General features: G+C 39.1%; 1 non-coding gene across 1 annotated transcript; it reads right to left on the bottom strand.

Annotated features, from left to right (window-relative positions):
- Window positions 1–5804: 5804 nt before the first annotated feature.
- On the bottom strand, window positions 5805–5911 carry LOC113458385. Its single transcript, XR_003378768.1, has one exon. It is a non-coding gene; the product is annotated as a U6 spliceosomal RNA (small nuclear RNA).
- Window positions 5912–6113: the final 202 nt, after the last annotated feature.

Here is a 6113-nt window from a genome sequence, read left to right as displayed (position 1 = left end):
CCAACTCCGATCTATTTTCATTGAAGGAAAGGTTATTATAGATCTTTCATTACGGACTTCTGTCATCCTTATTCCCCAAAGTGAGCCGGGCGGTGGTGGCGCACGCCTTTAATCCCAGCACTCGGGAGGCAGAGGCAGGCGGATCTCTGTGAGTTCAAGACCAGCCTGGTCTACAAGAGCTAGTTCCAGGACAGGCCCCAAAACCACAGAGAAACCCTGTCTCGAAAAACAAAAAAAAAGAACCCAAAGTGGTTTCTACCATGTTGAAGGACTTGATAAGAAGACAGCGAAGACTTGTTCTTGGGCCAGTATGTAAGATAACTAGGGTGTACAAGAGTGAGGAGAGGGGAAAGGATCTGTGAGAAACCAATCAAGATCAAGGAAAGTGGAATAATCTCTATCTTTTATTTTGTTTTGATTTAATAACATAACCAGCTGTTCCCTACAAACCTCACATGCATACACACACACACGTACAAAGAGAGTTAATCAACTGCAAGTGTTTCCTTCAATTCTGATAGAGAATTTTGATTTTAACAACATAAAGAATAAACTTTTAGAAACTCATCTTACAAAATGTATTTTATAAAATTAAAGAAAATAAAATTAAGAATGTTCTCAATCAAACATGTTGTCCTTTGAATTGTTCTGTTTGACCTCGCTAACAAGGAACTTAGTTATAGCTAAGGTGCTCATGTATATTTCAGGCCACATAGGTTGTTCTTGCACTACTTCTATGAAAAATGTAAGTTACTTCTTTTTATACCTAAAGACACTAAGAAATGGATGCAAACAGTTTGCCCAAAGAAACCCAATAAATGCTTGTTTGAACTTGAATATTGTTCTTTGAGACAGGGTTTCACTATGATCCATCTGTTCCTGTCCTGGAACTCTCCTTGCAGACCAGGCTGGCCTTGAACTCACAGAGATCTGCCTGTCTTAAGTGCTAGGATTAAGGCGTGTACTACCCTACTGGACTGAATTCAGGTCTCTATAACAGTTCATTTTGTTTTGCTTGTTTGTTTAACGCTTTATTTTTCTCTTGGGTTTCAGAGTGTTCTGCTTATGTGGAGTCAGTAAGATTTACTTTCCCAGTGTCATTGTGGTGCCCCAGCACCTGGTATATTTAGTGTTAAATTATTTTTTATCTTTTCTCAAAATTGTTTAGCTATTCCAATAGAGATACCGTGGTGCTTCCCACATGAGTAATACATAGTTTCACTTGGAAACTACTAAATGAAAGGTTTGAAGTTGAATGTTTATAGAGCTGGGGAGATAAAATGAGGAAAATATCAATTAAATGCGCTGTAGCAGTTGAGAATTCAAACAAATTAATGGTACCCACTACCCTGGGGAGCTTAGGCCATAGCTCACCTAACATAACATGGACAGCACTCTGATGACCAGCCGGAAGAAACCTAACTTAAAATTCGCTGTAGGTTTGTGTTGTACATGTGGCTGATAAGGAACATGAGAAAGGAGACTTTGGCTGTAGGCAACATGTTAGTCGTCCGTTAAGGAGCTCTATTCAAAAGTGGTTCAATTGCAGCCCCTGATTTCTGCTTCAGCACAATTAATATTCTCCAAGTAAGTCTGGTTGAATGAATTTAAGACAAAGAATAAAAAAAGAAACAAGGGCACAGCACCACGTTTGGGAGAACCGACTGAGGATGCTACGGAGTGAATGTATTTTTGCCTCAGAGGAGCAAAAGCCAGTTCCCAAGAAAGCTGTGTTTTCCATCTGTCCTTATTTAGTTCTGCCCTCTGGGATGGATCTATAGATGGAGTTTCCAGGCTCTCAGAAGCTAAGAGCATCTCTAGTTTATCAATTGAGCCCATTGTTCTTAGCTGTTCTCCCACACACCATAGACCTTCATTCTCTGAAATGAAAGAGCTCTCTTTGTACTCAGATCAGCTAAAAATTAAAATACAGCAGTATAAACAAGAAACATTTTCTTACAACACCGGGGTCAGTATTGAGTGCATTCTTACTGTGTGTGGAAGCCGCCCCTTTCTTTCAAAGAGACATGCTTTCATTCTCTATACATTCATTGAGAAAACAACTTTTTGCTAAACCCTGGGAAGTTCATGTTTGGGGGCTTTGTGGGTAGAAGGATCATACCAACATGGTCTTCCACTCAAGGATCCCTCTCACCTTCATACATAGCAGAAGGGTTTCCCAGAGTGGAGGAAGGGAGCATGAAAAATCAATCTGGTTGGTTGACTGCGATGAGTATCTGATTCCCGCCTTCAATATGTGGGAGAGGCAGTGGTTAAGGGCCATGACTTCATGTGGCTTCGGTTTTCTGGGACCTTGATAAAAAACAAAACTTCAATTTAGAGTTCTTGACAACTTGTGACTTGCTTTATGTCACCCTGCTTCTTGCCTTACATGTGACAGCATTTATGCATACACTGGCACAATGCCTATTCTTCCTCCCCCCCCACTTAGTCGTTTGAGGAGTCAGAGGGCACGTGGATCAATATTTATGTGAACACGATCTATTCAGCCTGCCTCTTTCTCTCAGTCAAAGCTAAATTATGAGAAGTCAAGGAAGAAAGGGGTCACATAAAATAAGGTAGAAATGCCAGTACATGTGTAGAGAAAAAGTTTGGTATGATACTGAGCATTGAAAGCTGTTTAATAGCCTTGAACTGTTTTGCTCACCAACATGAAAAGTGTCCAGCTTAATTGACTGTGTATGTATTATGGGAAGCACTGTCTTGAAAACACCAGAAAAGAAAGCCACAAAGTTGTAGTCTAAGGGCTGCAGTATTGAAAACAGTCTAATCCATACATGAAAATTCACAGCTTGTTTGAGTCCTAATACACGAATGAACTCACATGCAGAACAACTTTTTAAAATGAAGGGCAATATGACTGGTCCACATTAACACAAAATGAGAATGTCACATAAGTATCATCCTATATCAAGAACTAATGACGGGGCTGGAGAGATGGCTCAGTGGTTAAGAGCATTGCCTGCTCTTCCAAAGGTCCTGAGTTCAATTCCGGGCAACCACATGGTGGCTCACAACCATCTGTAATGGGGTCTGGTGCCCTCTTCTGGCCTGCAGACATGCATGCATACAGAACACTGTATACATAATAAATAAACAAAAAAAGAACTAATGAACAAACGTTGTCCTCTAACCTCCATAGGCATGCTCTGCCACCTGCATATACCCACATGCACACATTATTCACATAAGCATGTGAATAATTATATATTCACATATAATATGAAAATAATACAATTATTATTAATTTTTATAATAATATAAATTATTAGTAATGTAAAATGCAATATTGTAATGTAAAAATTGAAAAGAAAACAAAAAAGTTAAAAGGGGTTCAGAACAATAACTTGGCAAGTGAAACCATTAAGTGTACAAGCCAAATGATCCCAGTTTGATCCCTGGTTCCCACATTAGGTGGAAGACGACAGACAACTGACCCCACGAAGTTGCCCTCTGACTTACCAGTGTGCACCATGTCACATAAGTGTGCATACTCTGACATACATCATGCATGCACATGTGCGCTCACATGCATGCATACACACACACACACACACCACACACAATAATAGCAAAGTTTAAAACTAAGAATTGCCGGGTGGTGGGCTCATGCCTTTAATTCCAGCACTCAGGAAACAAAGGCAGGCGGATCTCTGTGAGTTTGAGGCCAGCCTGGTCTACAAGAGCGAGTTCTAGGACAGGCTGCAAAGCTACAGAGAAGCTGTCTCAAAAAAACAAAACAAAACAAAAAACCCAAAGAATTTCTACTTACAGGAAGACCACATTGCCAGATACAAGTGGCTCTGCTAATTATTGATAGAAAGAGAACCTTACATATTATTTTTTAAACGAGTTTGTCATTTCAGTATTCTCTATTTCTTGCGTGAAAACATAAATCATTCTGTAGAGCAAGTCCCTCATGATCTTTTTTTTCAGCTCGCTTACCTGGGAAAACACTAGTAATGATAAATCTCAAAGGAAGCTGTTGGATGGGTGATTACTGAATTTGTGTGTATGTATGTGTGTTTGTTTTAATAGCTGCAGTGATTTTAGACAGTTTTGATATTTTTCTCAGCCTAAACAATTTTAGTCATACTCTGACATAGTAATATTTTGATGGTTATTTGTCTCCGTGTCAAAGAAAACACAAAGTAACTGTCTAAAGATAATTATAACCCCGTCCATAGGCAACCAGTTCCAAGTATAATAACTGCCCTTGACCAAGTACTCGGTAAGATTCCATGCACAGTGTATCACACCTTAGTAAAGCAGAAGCAAGTTCTTGCTGGACTGTGTGTTTGTTTCAGTTATTTCTACTCCCATACAGGGATGGTGCTCTTATCCCAGCTCAACCTACTAATAACTTCTCCATAGAACAGAAAATAACTATATCAGGCATTTGTCAGTGTGTTACTTTTCTCTGGCTTGGTTAAAACACCCTGACCAAGGCGACTTACAGAAGGGGGGAGGTATTTGGGGCTTAGGTTCCAGAGGTTTAGAGTTTGTAATGATGGGGACGGTGTGGCCATAGGCAGCGAGCATGGCAAGAGAAACAGAAAGCTGAGAGCTCAGATCGTTGGCCACAAGCATGGAGCAGAGGAGTGGTCTGGAAGTAGAGCGAGGCCATAGAATCTCAAAGCTCCTTATTGGTGACCTTCTCAAGCAAGACTGCGGCACCCACGGCTCCCCAAACAGCACGGCCAGCTGGAAACCAAATGTGCAAGTACCAGAGCCTGTGAGGGACATTACTCATCCAAACCACGGCAGTTATGAAGTAGAAAAGCAGTGACTGTAGCTCAGTTCCTTCCAAAACTACTGAGAGAAGCAAAGAACTGCTGTCAGCTCATTTTTCTCAGCAATCTTCAAACATCCTTTTAACTGTGCGACCCTACTAAACATGACTTTGCTGCTTTACAGTGTGCTGTGTGGATAACCAGCTGAACAGAAACCAAATTTTAGCAATATATATACCAGGATGACTTACATATACATTAAAATTTTGGGTTTTCTGGGTGTAATCTTATAAGATGCATTGAAATAATATCTCACTAATCTTTCCGATAGTAACAGCATATCCATATACTGCTATACTAACATTTAATATATACTATTTTAAAGTGTGAGATAAATGTGAAATTGTTTATTAAATATGTTCTCTTTGGTGGTTATAGAATGTACTCTTAAACATGTTATTATTAGTATTTTAGTGAGGTCAGTATGACTGATTATGCTTCATTAACTATGAAACAATGCTTTATTATTCAAGAAGGCTGAGTTCATTTTAAACTGACATTTATCTTGAATGGTGTTATAGCTGAAAATGAAACCTTATAAAAATTCATGTATCTAAATAGATGCATGTTCTCAGAAAATTGTGTCACTGAATTTTCAGTCTTACTGCACATTTTAAAGATATTTTGCTGAACTTTGATTTATTAAATTTCATTCTCACCGGGCGGTGGTGGTGCACGCCTTTAACCCCAACACTCAGGATGCAGAGGCAGGCAGATCTCTGTGAGTTCAAGACCAGCCTGGTCTACGAGAACTAGTTCCAGGACAGGCTCCAAAGCTACTGAGAAACCCTATCTCGAAAAACCAATAATAATAATAATAATATGATGATGATGACGATGATGATTCATTCTCCCTAACATCTAATCAGTGACTCATAAAATAAAAAAGTAATAGTTTACTTCTCATATTCCTTGTGCTTCTAGAACACTTTTGAAATTAATATACAAAGTATTAGATACCATTATGACATTTTCAAGCAAAATCTTTTTAGAAAACTGTCAAAAACTATGAATTTGCATGTCATTCTTGGGCAGGGACCATTTTAATCTTCTCTGTATTATTCCAGTTTTAGTATATGTGCTGTCAAAGTGAGCACCAGAGTAAAATATTTATACAAATAAGTTTAAACTGTTGTTATGGCTAAGTTTTAGGCGCGTAACTGGGAATCAGTCTACCAGAAGACCCAGAGCTATACCACCCTTGGGCATATACCCAAAGGATGCTCAATCCTACCACAAGGATACCTGCTCAGCTATGCTCATAGATACTTTATTCATAATAGCCAGAACCTGAAAACA

The sequence above is a fragment of the Microtus ochrogaster genome, unplaced genomic scaffold (genome assembly GCF_000317375.1).
Source record: "Microtus ochrogaster isolate Prairie Vole_2 unplaced genomic scaffold, MicOch1.0 UNK17, whole genome shotgun sequence".
Classification (NCBI taxonomy): domain Eukaryota; kingdom Metazoa; phylum Chordata; class Mammalia; order Rodentia; family Cricetidae; genus Microtus; species Microtus ochrogaster.
The sequence above is the reverse complement of the archived record's forward strand: the minus strand, read 5'-3'. Positions and strand labels throughout refer to the sequence as shown.